The following is a 17395-nucleotide window of genomic DNA, read 5'->3' on the forward strand; positions in this document are numbered from 1 at the left end:
GATTAGATCACACTTGGAGTATGGGGTGCAGTTCTGGTGGCTGCACTATGAAGCATGCTGTTCCATTGGAGAGAATGCAGAGGACGTTCACAAAGTCCTTAGTATTTGGAAGGAGATTGAATATGCTGGGTCTGCTTTCTTCAGGGGCAAAGGAGGATGAGGGGTAACTTGATAGAAGTATATATGTATATGTTTGATTGATTATTTATTTAACTATATATATATCTCTGTCTCTGTTATCTGTCTGTCTATTTATTTACTTATTTATGTAACCCTCTCAGCATGGCTTGTAAAAATCTTGGATTATTCACTAACTCTGCTAACAGCCATGTGACTCAGCGGTGTGAAGACCACCTTGTCTAGGGTCGGTATGATTTAGATTCAACCAAACAGGAAAGTTGGACAGTTCTGGTTAGAGAATGAGATTCATGGGGAATGCTGTGTAAACACTGTTCCGTGTAAAGTTGTCTTTTACCAGGAAATAACAGATAATACACCAAAATAAAATGATGAAGGAAATGTATTAATCCAATGTTTCAACTTTAACGAACAGTTAACAGAATAAATAAAAGCAAATTTTAAAAGGGCCCCTTACAGTTAAACCAGTCAAATGTGCACTTAAACGTTGGAGCTCGTTTCTGGAGTAGTTGGGTGTATTGCTTTACTCATGGCACTGAACCCACATTCTGTATGAAAGACGCCAGCCACAGTTTGAACTTCATTCGAAGACCATTTTGAACAAACTGGATAACTCAAGAATATTGGCACTTACTCCTTGCAACAAATTGTCTGCACAAAACACTTCTTACAACATAGTCTCATCTTCGAGCGGCATTCTGCAAACATCTTCCCTTGTGGTTTGCACTGCAGCTCCCCCCAAGAGACACCAAACATGACTACTGTCCTTCAGAGATCTGATCTGGCCCAACTCTCTCTAATCTTCCATAGCATCCCACTGGGCAAAGAGATACAACATGTTACCAAAACAAACCCGAATGGCTGACACAACATTCTTAAATTGGACAAGATTGCTCCTTACCTCAGCCGAAGCCAAAGCACAAGCCTATGAAGCTTATTATCAGACACACTGCCTTTTGCGTAAAACTTGCTAAAACAAAATACCTCACAGTGTAGCAGTGGGAATACAATAAATCATGTTCTTAACCAGAGCATTATATCATTACACATTCATTAATTAATTCATTTATATTTATTTATTTATTATTTATCTTTCCATCTCTCTCTCTCTCTATTTGTTTGTTTGTTTACTGCGACACACTGCAGAGTGGACCCTTCTGGCACTACTAGTTACACTGCCCAGTAAGCATCCCCACTCCCCACCCTCCGATTTAACCCTGGCCCCTAGCCTGATCATGGGACAATTTACAATGAACAATTAATCTTTCAAGAGGTATGCCTTTGGAATGTGGGAGGAAACTGGAGCACCCAGAGAAGACAGATGCCATCACAGGAAGAATGTACAAACTCTGTGGAGGCATAGATAGGGTAGATCATCAGAATCATTTGTCCCACAATAAGGTATTTAAGACCAGGTGGCATAAACCAAGGTCCTTTTCTTTTTGATAAAAGAAAAGATCTAGTGCTAATATTTTATCCGGTAGTGAGTTCAAGATATCATCTATTCTTGGTCTAAAACGAAAAAACCCTGAAATCCCTTTTTAAGCTCTTTTCACTCACCTTAAAATCTGAGGGGAAAATTTATTATGAAGAGAGTGGCTGATATCCAGAACTCACTCTCATAGAAGGCGGTTGAACTAGATATGATCGTTACATTTAAGAGATACTTAGACATGGACTTAACTAGGCAAGTTATCGAAGGATATGGCAAAGAGTGATGGTGTAAATCAGCAAAAAGACTTCCATTGACTTGGTGGGGTCAATAGCCTGTTTCCCTACTGAAAAAACTTGTATCTCTATAACAATAGCACATTTGATGCATTATCCTTTTATGTTTCACTGGAGACTTTGGGGATATGGGATTTATATCAAAACCACACTGTTCCTGACTTGGGAGTGTTTGATGGGACAACAGGTAACAGAAATGAGAATTATTGATATTATTGTTGACACACTTAACCCTAATGTATATGAAGTGGACATGCATAGTTAACTCATTAACATGTCAAATGCTCTCCATCATCAAGCTACCCCATAAAAATATCCAACATCAGTTCCTCAGAAATCTATATGAGTTCAGGATCACGACAGAACAAACCATTTGCAGGTACACCACAAAATGATTCATCCTCAGGTTCACCACAAAATGATCCATCCTCAGATTCGCCACAAAAAGATCCATCCTCAAGTTCACCACAAAATGATTCATCCTCAAGTTCACCACAAAATGATTCATCCTCAGGTTCACCACAAAATGATTCATCCTCGGGTTCACCACAAAATGATTCATCCTCAGGAACACCACAAAATGATCCATCCTCAGGTTCACCACAAAATGATCCATCCTCAGGTTCACCACAAAATAATCCATCCTCAGATTCACCACAAAATGATCCATCCTCAGGTTCACCACAAAATGATCCATCCTCGGGTTCACCACAAAATGATTCATCCTCGGGTTCACCACAAAATGATCCATCCTCAGGTTCACCACAAAATGATTCATCCTCGGGTTCACCACAAAATGATCCATCTTCAGATTCACCACAAAATGATCCATCCTCGGGTTCACCACAAAATGATTCATCCTCAAGTTCACCACAAAATGATCCATCCTCAGGTTCACCACAAAATGATCCATCCTCGGGTTCACCACAAAGCAACCCATTCCTCAGAATTCTGCACAATTCTATTCATTCTCAGATTTTGATCAGGTTAGTCTATCTCAAAAATGATTATTGTTACTGGCTACCCAGCTGTAGCTGAGTTGAACCTCCTTTCATGACTGGAGCAAGTGTTAGGGTGAGTCGTTATTATAAAGGACCTTATGTGCATTGAGGTGATCTCCAGAATTATTCATGAGGGAGTTGCAGTGTGAAGCTGACCAATACCCTGAAGCAGGGGAAGACAGGAGTGGAGGAGGAATTTCATGTGTGGTACTTTCGCTGTAAGACTGCCAATATAAGTGATGGGATGTGAACTTGCTCGTTTCTTTCAGATTTGGGGTCACAGTAAGCAAGCTCTGAACACCAGTAAATTACATAATTTCAGGTAATAATAATGTGTCTGGCTGCTCATGCAATGGGTCTAAGCTAAAGCGTCTGGCTGCCTGATTTAGTATTGTACCAGTGAGTGGGATCACCATGGAATACTCTGGGCTGGGATCCCAGTGTCTCAGATCAGTACAGGGCAGATGGTGCGAGTGACAAACAAGCTGCTGGAAGAACACAATAGTTCAACCAACTTCTGTCCCGATGGTGTTGGTGGCTGCATTTCGAAAGCTGTTGTTCATGCAGATTCGGTGAACAGAAGAATTGAGTTCCAGAAAGCTGGACAAAAGCTCCAGATTTGATCCTGGATTTGGGATTGGAACTTTGAGGCCTCCAACCATGACTATGAACCAGGAAGGAAAGGATCAGGTTTCATAACCTTGAGTAAAATGGACAATGATCCTGTCCATTTTTTTAGGTGGAATGGAATATTTTCTTTGAGGCTATTGGTAAGGGAGGTGTTCTTCTCTGTCCATGGTCTTCTTGAAAAAGATCCTTGTAGGAGAGAGGGAGGAAGTTGATTGCCTTAATGGGAAGTAATGCAGCATAAAACATAGAAAACGCTGGAGGAACTCAGCAGGTCAGGAGCATCATATGGAGAGAAATAAACAGCCAAGACCCCTTTTGTGCATGTTACTCTGGATTTCAAGGATCTGCAGAATGGCTTGTATTTAAGTAAGGTAATAATCCAGTGTGGGAATTTGCACACTGAAGGTCACGGTTTCACATTCTCTCTGAGCAGAGCACAAGGGCATAAAACCTATATAGCTCATCAGTTCCACGGGCCACTTGTGGATAAGTGGCTCATTACAGTCCATCAGTACATGGAATCTCAATGGGAGATGGACCCTGGTGAGATCTTCCTCAGGCTGTTGGCTGTTGGGCTGTACCTCTTATTCTCTTGGGTTCACTGACCCAGTCAACGCTCAGGGTACCTTCTCTCTCCACACATGGATGGAGGCTGCACCTAAATCTGCATCGTTTTCTCTGCTTCCCAAGCAGACCTCCCATGCTCACAGTGCCAATCGGTGGAATTCACAGCACCGAGCAAATTCAGAATGATGAGATGGAGGGTTCTGTGCCAAAATCATTCTGCATCAATTTTGGCAGGGAAAGCATCCTTTGACAAGAGATAAAGTGCTGAAGGCTCAAGGGGTCTGCCCACAATGAAAGGATGCAGCCTTTGGGTTCTGTGGGAGTTGTTGATGAAACAAAAGCACTAGGGGTTGTGTGGTTATATTGTCAGTCAGCCAAAGCCGGTTGTGTAGCACTGTGCCTACCTCTGCAGTCCCATCACCAAAGGTCCTTCAAACAGCGGGCGGCCCTGCAATGTCCTCTTTGTCATCTATTTAAACTGGGATTTAACAGTCATGATCAGAAGGATTCTCTGATTAAAAGTGAGTATAAAAGTGACTGGTAAAACATGAACCTTCCAGGAACTATAGAGCAGAAAGAGGGCATTCAGACTGAGATTACGTTTGAGATCATTCCTATGTAGTACTTTCCTTTACCAACCCACCGAACTCCACAAATCCACCTGACCTCCTTCTCTACCCATCTGCTCTAACTCCATCATAGCTCCCCATTCCCATCCTGACTGTACACACACTCTAACTACACTTCATCTGTACCCATCCACTTGAACCCGACCTCATCTATACCCATCCACCTGTGCACCAACTCATCTAAACCCTTCCATACTTCCACGTATTCTTTACTTATTCATCCTAACTCCATCTTAACTAAGCCCCTCCCCACCCTAATTCCACAACATCAAAGCCCATCCACCCTAACTTGACCATATATATATATAGCCATCCTCCTTTGACTCCACCTCATCTAGATCCTTACAAGTTAAATCCATCACATCCAATTTAACTCCACCTCATTTTTACCCATCCACCCAACTAAACTTCATCTATACCCATCCACAGAACTACACCTCATCTCCATCCACCATAACACCACCTCATCTATAGCCAGCCAACTTAAGTCCAGCTCATCTATACCCATTGACCCTAGTTCACACTCATCTATACTCATCCACCTTAACGTAACCTTATTTCCATCCACCCTAACTCCACCTCATTTATACCCATCTACTCTAACTTGACTTCAGCTATACCTATCCACCCTAACTCCACCTCTTCTATACGCAACCATCCTAACTCCGCCTCATCAACCCAATCCAACAGCCATCTACCCAATGACACCACATCTATATCCACCCACAATAACCCAAAGTCATCCATACCCGTCCACACTAACTGCACCTCATCTATATCCATCCACCTCAAATCCAGCTCACCAATACTCATACAACCTAATCCCACATCCTCCAACCACCTCGTCACCTCATCTATAGACATCCACCCTAATAACACTCACCTCCCTCAAAGCAAACACACCTCATCTATCCCAATCCATCTGAACTCCAGCTTATCTATACCTATCAACACTAAATCCACTTCATCTATACCCGTATATCCTACCTTGTCCTTATCTATACCCATCCTCCCTAACTTGACCTCATCTATATCTATCCACCCTAACTCCACCTCTTCTATACCCAACCATCCTAACTCCACCTCATCGATACCCATCCACTTTAACACCACCACATATATACCTATCCACTCTAACTCCACCTCTTCTATACCCAACCATCCTAACTCCACCTCATCGATACCCATCCACTTTAACACCACCACATATATACCTATCCACTCTAACTCCACCTCATCTCCATCCACAGCAACTCCACCTCATCTATAATCATCCAGCCAGTCTCCACCTCATCTATACCCATATGACCATAAGAGTGGAATTAAGCCATTCAAGTCCATCAAGTCTGCTCCACCATTCCATCACACCTGAACCCAGACCAATCAGGAAACAATCAACTTTCACCTTAAATATACCCGTGGACTTGACTTCCAATGCAGTCTGTGGCAGAGTATTCCACAGATTCACTGAATAGAATGGGTAACCATCGATCCCAGGGAACCATGGGCTTGTGCCTCTGGTGGATTGAGTTACGCAGCGTCTGCTGTGACTGTGGAGTCCAGTGTGGGAGTGATAGTCCTTGCCACACTGCATATAGCAGAACTCTGATGTCTTGGGCAGCTTGGACATGGAGCTTTCGGTGGCCTCTCTTTTCCTCTGCTTGCTGCATTAGAGTGGTCTTGTATCTCAAGAGACCCTTCTTCACCTGCTGCTTCCAGGCACACCTGTCTGAGGCGAGTGTTGCGTGTTGCTGCTAATACCTGAGGTTGCACTTTACAGGTATCCTTGTAGTGCGGCTGGGGTCTTCCTGTTGGCCTCTTTCCAGACCCGCTCCCAAAGAGATCCTTCGGTATGCGCCCATCTGCCATACGTAAGACGTGGCCTAGCCAGCGCATACGCCTCTGTTTGAGGAAGGTGAACATGGAGGTCTTGCCTGCTCTCTCGAGCACTGTGTCGTTCCCAGGTGATGCCAAATATGTGTCTGAAGCAGCATATATGGAAAGCGTTGAGTCACTGCGCTTGTTTTGTGCGCAGGGTCCAATTTCCTAAGGTTGTCATAGCTGGGGGTGGTAGTGGGGGTAAGCTTCCACTATCTATAAAGTGCTCCAAATGGCATACATTTATAACAGTCCAATTCTTGGCCTTCACGTGTGGCTTTGCTGCTGGGCCTGGTGGAACCGTTTCTACTGACAAGAGAAGGGTCTAAGGCAGACCATAGACACCTCAAAACCAGCTGCTTCTGGCAGGTGGGGCTCATCAGCCTAGGAGGCCAGCCCTTCTAAGAGAAGGAAAATTCTGATTATAAACTTCCACTGTTTTGTGACCATGCCTATCCAAGGCTTCAGGAGTAAACTCCAAGGAAGAATTCTGGACAGATTCACTACTCTGTGGCCGAAAAAATATTCCTCCTTACCTCTGTTCTAAAAGGTCACCTCTCAGTTTTGAGGCTGTAATTCCCTTTATTCCATTGTGATTCTGATACATGTTACTTATGCTTCTCCCTCTCAAATTATCTGTATGCATTCAACAAGTTTCCTCTTTTGCAATCTGACACCAGCCTGATTTTCCCAATCACCTTGCATACTGAAGTCTCCTATTTCAATTGGTGACAATTACGGTTACTTCAAGCCTTTTTCAGCTCCCTTTGCATTCTCAACTCCACATCTTGGCTACCATTTGGAGCCTATAAGTGATTCCCATAATGTTTTTTTCACCCCTGCATTTTTTAACTCCATCCACAAAGATTGAATATTGTCTGACCCTGTGTCACCTCTTTCTAAAGATGTAATTGCAACTCTTACCAACAGAGCCACACCACCGCCTATGCCTTCCTGCCTGTCCTTTTGATACAAAGTATATCCTTTGATGTTAAACTCCCAACTATGACCTCTTACAGCCAAGACTCAGTGATGTCCACAATGTCATACTGATCAATCTCTAATTTAAACAGTTCTTCCACCTTATTCTGAACGCTATTCATATTTAAATACAATACCTTCAGACCTGCATTCTGCGCCCTTTTGAATTTTGCCTCAGTGGTACAATTTAACTCTTTGCACTGTCTGCATTTGTACCCAATCATTCTTTATCCATGGCATGTAAGGCTTGTCATTCCTTACATTCATATTACACCCATTGTCTACTTGCAAACCTGCTGGCTTACTCTCAGCTTCAACCACTCCCAACAACTCTAGTAAACTTGCCCGCAAGGATATTGGTCCACCTTGGATTCAAATACAACCAGTCCCTTTGGTACAAGTCACACCTGCCCCAGAAGAGGTTCCAATTATCCAGAAAACTGAATCCCTGCTCCCTGCTCCTTTCCCTCAGCCACCCATTTATTTGCCACCTCATTCTATTCCTAGCCGTACTGTCACGTGGCACAGGCAGTAATCCAAAGAATACTATCCTTGAGGTCCTACTTCTCAGCTTCCTTCCTACTCCCTGTATTCTGTTTTCAGGACCTCCTCCCTCTTTCTATGTATGTCATTGGTACCAATATGTACCACAACTTCTGGCTACTCACCTTCCCTTTTCAGGATATTGTGGAGGTGTTCAGAAACATTCTGGATTCTGGCATCTGGGAGGCAAACTACTATCTGTGTTTCTTTTTCACATCACATAATCTCCTCTCTGTCCTCCTAACTATAGAGTCCTGTATCACTATTGCCATCTTTTTCAGTTCCCTAACCTCTAAAGCCACAGGGCCTTCCCCTGTGCTTCCCCCAGGTAGGTCACCTCTTCTCTCCCCCACCCCACATAGTGGAGTACTTATTTTTGAAGTGGATGGCCAGAGTGTGCTCTCCTCTATCTAATGTTCTCCATTCTCTCTCTTGACAGTCATCCTGTCTCCTGTAGTCTTGAGGTGACTACCTCCCTGTAGCTGCTTTTTATCACCTATTCACTTTCCCTAACAAGCCAAAGGTCATTGAGCTGCAGCTCCAGCTCCTTAACACAGTCTCTAAGGAGCTGCATCTCAATGCACCTGGTGCAGATGTGGCTATCGGAGAGGCTGGTGGTCTCCTAGAAATACCACACCTGACACCCAGAACAGAACACTGGCCCTGTAGGAATATCCCCAATTCTCTCAAGAGTTAAATAAGAAAAAAGAAATAAGCAATAAGGAATAAATTTACCTACTTACCTTGCCTCCACTTGTTCTTGCCAAAGCCCTGTTGAGCCAAAGCCTTACCACTCTGACTCAGACCACTCCCATGATGATACTCCTTTTTTATGAAGACTGCATTTTTAAAGCCCTTCGCCAGACTTGCACAGGAACACTTCAACTGCATCTGCACCGTACTCCAATCAAAAACTCTCACTGAAAAACTTACTCCTTTTTAAAGCTCTTCACTCAACTTGCATAGGAATTCTTCGGCAGCATCTTCACCATACTCCAATCCTTTCTAACCTCACCTATACCTAACGACCCCAACTCCACCTCATCTATACCAATCCACCCAAACTCCCCCTCAACTATTCACATTCAAACTAACCCAATCTCATCTAAACCCATACACTCTAACTCCATCTCATCTATGCTGATCCACCCTAACTCCACCTCATCTTTAACACTCACCCTAACTGCACCTCACCACATCTATACTCATCCACAATAACCCAAACTTATCCATACCCGTCCACGTTAACTGCACCTATACATTTCCACCCTAAGCCCACCTCATCTATACCATCCACACTAACTACACCTCAGCTATATCATTTACCCACAGTCCACCTAATCTATATCCATCCAACCTAACTCCACCTCATCTATGACCATCCCCTCAAACTGAACCTCATCTACACCTGTCCACAGTATCTCAACCTCATCTATAACCATGCACCCTAAGTTCACCTCATCTATACACATTCACCCTAACACCACCTCATGTTTCTCCATCCACCCTAACACCACTTCATGTATACCCATCCATTCTAACTACACCTCATTTCATCCATCCATGCTAACTCCACCTCAACTATAGCAATCCACCCAAACTCATCCCACCTAACCAAGCCCACCTCATCTAAACCCATCCAACATAAATCCACCGTATTTGTACACATCCATCCTACCTATCCCTCAACTATATCCATCTACCCAATGACACCACATCTATACCCATCCACACTCACCCATACCCCTCCACACTAAATGCACCTCATCTATACAATTCCATCTCATCTAAACCAATCCATCATAACCACTTCATCCACTCAGCTAAACTCCATATAGCCTGCAGACATCCAACCAAATTCCCCCTCATCTCCATTGAAGCCAACCCCCCCACATCTATCTCAATCCACCCTAAGCCCATCCACTCTATCTCCATCTCACCTATATCCATCCTCCCTAACTCCACCTAATCTATATCCATACACTCTAACTGCCCCTCATCTGTATCCACCCTAACTACACATCATCTATACCCAACCAGCCTAACCCCACCTCAACTATACCAATCCCCCCAAACTCTACCTTATTTATTTCCATCCGAACTAACACCACATCCATTCTAGCTCCATCTCATCTATACCGATCCACTCTTACACTACCTGATCTCTATCTACCATTCCTCTAATTTTTCTGTATCCATCAATCCTAGCCCCACCTCTTCAAACTCAATCTACCCTCAATCCACCTTATCTATACCAATCCAAACTAACCCCAGCTCATCTATACCCATCCACCCTAACTTCACCTCATCTTTTCAGATCCATACTAACACCACCCTATCTATACTGTGCCACCCTAACTCTATCCTATCTATACCCAACCATCCTAACACCACCCTATCTGTACGCATCCAACCTAACCACCTCATCTCTACTGATTCACCCGAACCCTACCTCATCAATATCCATCAAACCTAACTACACCTGAGATGAGGTGGATTTAGGGTGGATGTATATAGTTGAGGTTGATTTAGAGTGGGTGGGTAAAGATTCGATGAGATAGGGTGGAAGGGTACAGATAAAATTTAGCTATGGTGAATGGCCATAGATGAAGTGAAACACACACAAAATGCTGGGGGAGCTAAGCAGGCCAGGCAGCATACACGGAAAGGATTACTGTTGAAGTTTCAGGCCAAGATGCTTCATCAGAATGGAAAAAAAAAGATGAGAGGTCAGTGTAAGAAGTTGGGGCAGGGAAGGAAGAAATACAAATTATTAGGTGACAGGTTAAACTGGGGTGCAGGGAAGGGTTATTCTGATAGGAGAGGACAGGCCTTGGAAGAAAGAAAAGGGGGTGGAGCACCAGAGGGAGATGATGGGCAAGTAAGGAGTTAAGGTGAGAGAGAGAAATGGGAATGGGGAATAGTGAGAGATGGGGGAAGCCATTAGTGGAAGTTTGAGAAATTGATGTCATGCCATCAGGTTGGAAGCTACCCAGATGGAATATAAGCTCTTGTTCCTCTAACCTCAGCGTGGCCTCATCGTGACAGTAGAAGAGGCCATGGACTGACACATCGGAATGAGTATGGGAAGTATTACTAAAATGGGTGGCTACTGGGATGACCTGCTTTTTTTGGTGGACTGAACATAGGTGTTTAGCGAAGCAGTCTTCCAATCTATGTCGCATCTCACTGATCTACAGGGTACTACACTGCGAATACTGGATAAAGTAGATAACTCCAACAGGCAACCAGTGAAGTGTTGCCTCACCTGAAAGGACTGTTCGGGGCCCTGAATGGTAGTGAGGGAGGAGGTCGCATGTGGGACAGCTGTAACACTTGTTCCAATTGAAAGAAAAAGTGCCAGGAGGGAGATCAGCGGGGAGCGACTAACAGACAAGAGTGTTGCACAGGGAGTGATTTCTGCTGAAAGCAGAAAGTGTTGGGGGGGGGGGGGCTGAAGGAAGGGTGGTGGTGGGAGATTGGGAATGTTATGGAGAATTATGTACTGGATGCGGAAGCTGGACAGGTTGTAGGTGAGTGCAAGTGGAACCCAGCACTGGTGGATGGTGGAGGGTGGGGTGAGGACAGATGTGCATGAAATGGAAGAGATGTAGTTGTGGGCAGCATTGATGGTGGATGAAGGAAAGCCCCTTTCTTGGAAGAAGAAGGACATCTCCTTAGTTCTGGAACGGAATGCCTCATTCTGACAACAGATGCGGCTGAGACAGAAGAATTGAGAGAAGGACATGCAATTTTACAATTATCTGTAAGAAGTTAGGCCATTTGGCCCATCAGGTCTGCTCCACCATTTCTTCATGGCTGATCCATTTCCCTCTCAGCCCCAGTCTCCTGTATCCCTTCATGGCCTGACTAATCAGGAATCTATCAACCTCTAACTTAAATATACCCAATGACCTGGCCTGCACAGCTGCCTGTGGCAGTGAATTCCACAAATTCACCACTCTCTGGCTAAAGAAATCCCTCCTTGTCTGCATTCAAAATGGACATCTTATTATTCTGAGGCTGCGTCCTCTGCTCTTGGACTTCCCCACTGCAAGAGAAATCTTCTCCACATCTACTCTATCAAGGCCTTTCAACACTCAATAGGTCCTAATGAGATTCCCCTCCTTCTTCTGAATTCCAGTGAGTAAAGGCCAATGCCATCAAATACATCTTACACTAAAAGCTTTTCAATCCCAGAATCATTTTTGTGGAACTTCTTTGAACCATCTCCAATGTTTTAGATAAGGGGCCTGAACTTGAACAATCATGCTCGCAATACTTGAAGTGACACCTCATTAGTGCCTTATAAAGCCTCAACATTACACATTTGCTTTCATATTCCAGTCCTCTCAAAATGAATACCAACATTGCATTTGCCTTCTTCACCACTGACTCAACCTGCAAATTAACCTTTAGGGTGTTCTGCACAAGGACTTAAGTCTCTTGAGATTTTTTAATTTTCTCTCCATTTTGGAAATAGTCCTTTTATTTCTTTGCCCATTCATTTCTTGACACTGTATTCCATTTGCCACTTCTTTGCCCATTCTCCTAACTAATACAGTTCACCTGGACTGGTATTGCTGAGAATAGTATAGCAAACTGTCAAAAGATACATCTGGTTACAGATCAGTTGCAGATATGGCCAGAGAAATGGCAGATGGAAGTTAATCTCGGCAAGTGTGGGTGTTGCTCTTTGGGAGACACTCGACAACAAATTTTTTTGAAGGTGTTACTTCCTCAGAGTTTATTGAATCTGAACATAAATATAATTTCAGACTACTTGTATCATGTAGGAATTTGGAGAAACAAGAAAGTAACTTTTGTTGAATATAATGTGTTTATATTGACTATAATGGTGCTGACACTTTGCAATAGCTCAATTAAGCTAAAAATGCTTTGTTGTTCTCAGAGTCTGAGGCTTCTTGTTTAAGTGTCCAACAATAATCAGCCAGTATTGATGGATTCCAGTTGGCCTGATACCGTTTCTCCATGACCGCAAGGTCCTGGTGAAACCTTTCACCGTGCTCGTCACTGACAGTGCCAAGATTTGCAAGGAAGAAGACTAATTGGGAATGCAAAACTTTACTCTTTAGTGACATGTTGTACTTCATGATTTTGTATGCTTGAAGCATGTTGTCAACCAGCTGCACATAGTTTGGTGCTCTGCAGTTGTCAAAATTTCCAACAACATCCTTTGTTGGATGTTGGTCCTTGGTCCTTCCACTTGGTCCCACTAGAAGCTTTTCAAATTGTCCGTCCCTGTTTGATTTGTGGACTAACAAAAATGCCTTCCTTAATCAATTACTCTGATTTGAATTATGAATTGAAATAACAAATATAGGAAATTTCAAAAAAATGGTGTGTGATAGGGCAGATACACCAAAAAGTATTTGGGAAGCAAAATGTTTTTGTTGTCCAGTGAGATCAATTGAAAAGGAAAGTGCACTGTTCAGGGTAGAACACTTGTGAATGTTGTACACAGGGATATGGTTGTTCAGTTGGTTTAGTACAACATTGTGGGGTAAAGAGTCTGTTCCTATTCTGTACTATGCTGCTATGTATGCTCTGTAGCAACTAAAATACTGATATGCATGTTGGAAAACATAAACACAAGAGATTTTGCAGATACTGGAAATCCAGAATAACACACATAAAATGCTGAAGGAACTCAGCAGGTCAGGCAGCACCGATGGAAATTGGTTAGTGGTTGATGTTTCAGGTTGAGACCCTTCATCCGGACTGGAAAGGAAGGAGGAAGATGTCTGAATAAGAAGGAAGAGGAAGGGAAGGAAGACAAACTGGAAGATGATAGGTGAAGCCAGGTGGGTGTGGGGAGGGGAGGGGATGAAAAAAGAAGCTGGTACAGGATCAATAGGTAGGCAAAGGCCTGGAGAAGAAGAATCTGACATGTTAGGAGAGGTAAGAGGCAGCTGAGGAGAAGAGAGAGATAAAAGGGGGCTAGAGTTGGGATTTGTAAAAGAAGAAGGAAGGAGGAGGAGGAAAGGTGCTGGAAGTTAGAAACTGAGGTACATGCCATCAGTTAGGAGGCAACGCAAATGGAACATGAGGCATAACTCCTCCAATGTGGCAGTAGAGAACACCATGGGCTGCCAGGTCAGAACAGGAATGGAAATAGGAATTAAAATGGTCCCCCAGTCTTTGACAGGTCACAATAATGTAGAGAAGGCCACATCAGGAGCACCAAATACAGTTGATGAATCCAGTAGATTTGTAGGTGCAGGGTTGCTTTACCTGGAAGGACTGTTTGGGGCACCGAATGGATGTGAGGGAGGAGTAGCTCCTCTGCTTGCAGGGTAAGTGCCAAAAGGGAGATCAGTGACGAGGGGAGTGTGGACAAAGGAATCACAGAGGGAGTGATCCCTGCAGAAAGTGGAGAGTGGGGGAGAGGGAGGAAAATGGTGGTAGGGTCCCGTCGAAGATGCCAGAAGTTGTGAAGAACACTCATGTGTCACTTATTCTTCCTATCACCTTCCAACTTTGCATTTTAGGTACATTCTCCCATCCACTAGGCATCACCTGTCACTTTCCAGTCTGTGCTACTTCCCCTCCCTGACCTTCTTATTCTGGCTTTTTCTCCTTCCCTTCTGGACCTGATGAAGGGTGTTCACCTGAAATGACAACTGTCCATTCATTTCCATGGATGCTACCTGACTGATGATTCCTCCAGCGATGTCTGTGTGTTGACATGGTTGTCGGTCAGGGTTTGTTGGATAACTGTCTACTGTAAATAACTCCCATTGAAGGAGAGTGTTGGGAAAATAGAAATCAGCTGATGGACATTCCAGAGAGACTGGTTATAAGTAAATAGAGAGGGAAGGGGATTAATGGGATTCCCTAAACTGCACTTAAATATCCTGAATGCCTCCTATATTGGGAGAAAGCATGTGATCAGCATGAACTTTGAGCAAGGGGCATTGGTGACGCAGTGAAACAAGTGTTTATGAACATTGCTTTGACTTATGGAGTGTCTTCTTCAGGTAAGTCCTGATGAAGTGTCTTGGCCTGAAACATCAATTGCTCATTCCCCTCCATAGATGCAATAGGATTAGGGGGTAACCTTAACCCTAATTCACTTGAAGTATTTTGAGGCCATTATCTAACAAAGCACATGCTAGAATTGGAGAGGGCCCAAAGGAGGTTCAGAAGAGTGATTCAGGTAATGAAGGGGTTAATGTATGAGGACCGTTTGATGGCTCTAGCTTGATCTCACAAGTTTAGAAGAATGAAGTGGGGTCACAATGAAACCTATCGAATATCAAAAGGGTGGATAGAGTGGATGTGCAGAGGATGTTTCCTGTGGTAGGGGAGTCCAGGACGGAAGGATGCAGCCTCAGAAGAGAGGAACATCCATTTAGAATGGAGATGAGGAGGAAGTTCTTCAGAGAGAGGATGGTGAATCTGTGGAATTCATTGCCGCTGATGGCTGAGGGGTCCAAGTCATTGGGTATACATAAAGTGGAAGTTGATAGGTTTTTGATTATTCCGGGCATCAAAGGTTATGGGGAGAAGGTAGAAGAAAGTGATTGAGAGGGATAGTATATCAGACATGATGGAATGACAGGGCAGAATTAATGGGCCAAAGGGCCTAATCCTGCTCCTTTGGCTTATGGTCATATGGTCTGATGTTGCTAAACCAACTGAGTTCCTCCAGTAGTTTTTTGTGTCTCTGATGAAACTGCATTGCCATTCTTGGTACCTTTCTGTCCTCTCAATTTTCCTGAGATCTGTAATCATTTCCTGTTAACGGGGGCTGCTAATTGCCACTCCAATTTTTGTTTCTTGTTCCGATCCTCTAATTATCACCTTTCCTTTAAATATTAGTTATCATTTTCTGATTCCACTTCTTCTGGCATCCTGTTCCCATCTTAATTTGCAAAAAAAAAATGTGCTAACTTAGTAACACTGAAGGAACTGTTCCATCTGAATCTATCTTCAAACTGTCACGGGCTTCATGGATTAAACTTCACCAATTTAGAGAATTTAATGCCTGCCTTTCCTCTTTAAATTTCAGTTTTAAATTTCTTCTGGACAGTGTCTTTACAAGACTGGTGACCTCAGCCATTATAAATACGCTGCAGAGATTGTCTGCATAGCATCAATAGTTGCATAAACAGGAATTATGATATACACCAGCTGCTCATACGACCGTCCACCACCTGCTCCCATGGCTTCACATGATCCAAACTTGGGAGGGGTGTGTTTAAACAGTTGATACACCTTGCCCAAAGGTGACCTGCAGGCTAGTGGAGGGAAGGAGAGTTTTACACCTCCTTTGGTAGAGGCATATTTCCCACACACCTGCCACGCAAGACTTCACATGACATGGTGGGCTGAAGGGCCAGTTGTGTGCTTTAATTTTACAGTATATGCTCCATTGTGGAACCCTAAGCTTTGTCACCAGTAGTGTTGCAGTGGCTCAATAATGCTGCATTGTCAACAGCTCTGAATCAGCCTTTAACACCATTCCTTGTCAACAATTGTGAATCTGCCTCAAACACCGCACCATGTCAACAATTGTGATTCTCCCTCTAACAGCACAACTTCTCAACAATTGTGAATCTGCCTCTAACGCCACCCCATCTCAATGAGGGTAAATCTGCCTCTAATGCCACCCCATCTCAATGAGGGTAAATCTGCCTCTAACAACACACCTTGTAAACAATTATGAATCTGCCTCAAACACCGCACCATGTCAACAATTGTGATTCTCCCTCTAACAGCACAACTTCTCAACAATTGTGAAACTGCCTCTAACACCACCCCATGTCAACAGCTGTGAATCTGCCTCTGGCACAACCCCATGTCAACAGCTGTGAATCTGCCTAAAGTACTACTCCTTGTCAGCAATTGTGAATGTGACAGTAACACCTGCTCATGTCAACAAATGTGAATCTGCATGTAAGACCATGCGTTGTCAACAATTGTGAATTTCTCTCTAACCCTAACATTTGTTAACAATTGTGAATGTGCCTCTATCACCTCCCCATGTCAAGAATTGTGAACCTGTCTCCAACACGACCCATTGTCAGCAATGGTGAATCTGCCTCTAACACCACACTATGCCAACAATTGTGAATATGTCTGTAACACCAGCCCTTGTCAACAACAGTGAATCTGTCCCTAACACCACCCCATTTCAACAACTGTGAATCTGTCCCTAACACCACCCCATTTCAACAACAGTGAATCTGTCCCTAACACCACCCCTTATCAACAACAGTGAATCTGTCCCTAACACCACCCCTTATCAACAACAGTGAATCTGTCCCTAACACC

The 17395-nt window shown here is 43.7% G+C and overlaps 1 protein-coding gene across 7 annotated transcripts in view; it reads left to right on the plus strand.

Annotated features, from left to right (window-relative positions):
- LOC132402224 (leucine-rich repeat and fibronectin type III domain-containing protein 1-like protein) overlaps positions 1 to 17395 on the plus strand; it is a 622638-nt gene that overhangs the window by 244159 nt on the left and 361084 nt on the right. The window contains exon 3 of one of the 7 annotated variants that reach the window (XM_059984982.1): positions 3137 to 3189. The exons of 4 other annotated variants lie outside the window; for them this stretch is intronic. The gene's annotated coding sequence lies outside the window, so the exon portion shown is untranslated. Of the gene's footprint in view, positions 1 to 3136; positions 3190 to 6610; positions 6658 to 17395 lie in introns of those variants that run through there. 2 more of the 7 variants (XM_059984985.1, XM_059984986.1) reach the window with 2 other exon arrangements.

This window comes from Hypanus sabinus, chromosome 11 (genome assembly GCF_030144855.1).
Source record: "Hypanus sabinus isolate sHypSab1 chromosome 11, sHypSab1.hap1, whole genome shotgun sequence".
Taxonomy (NCBI): domain Eukaryota; kingdom Metazoa; phylum Chordata; class Chondrichthyes; order Myliobatiformes; family Dasyatidae; genus Hypanus; species Hypanus sabinus.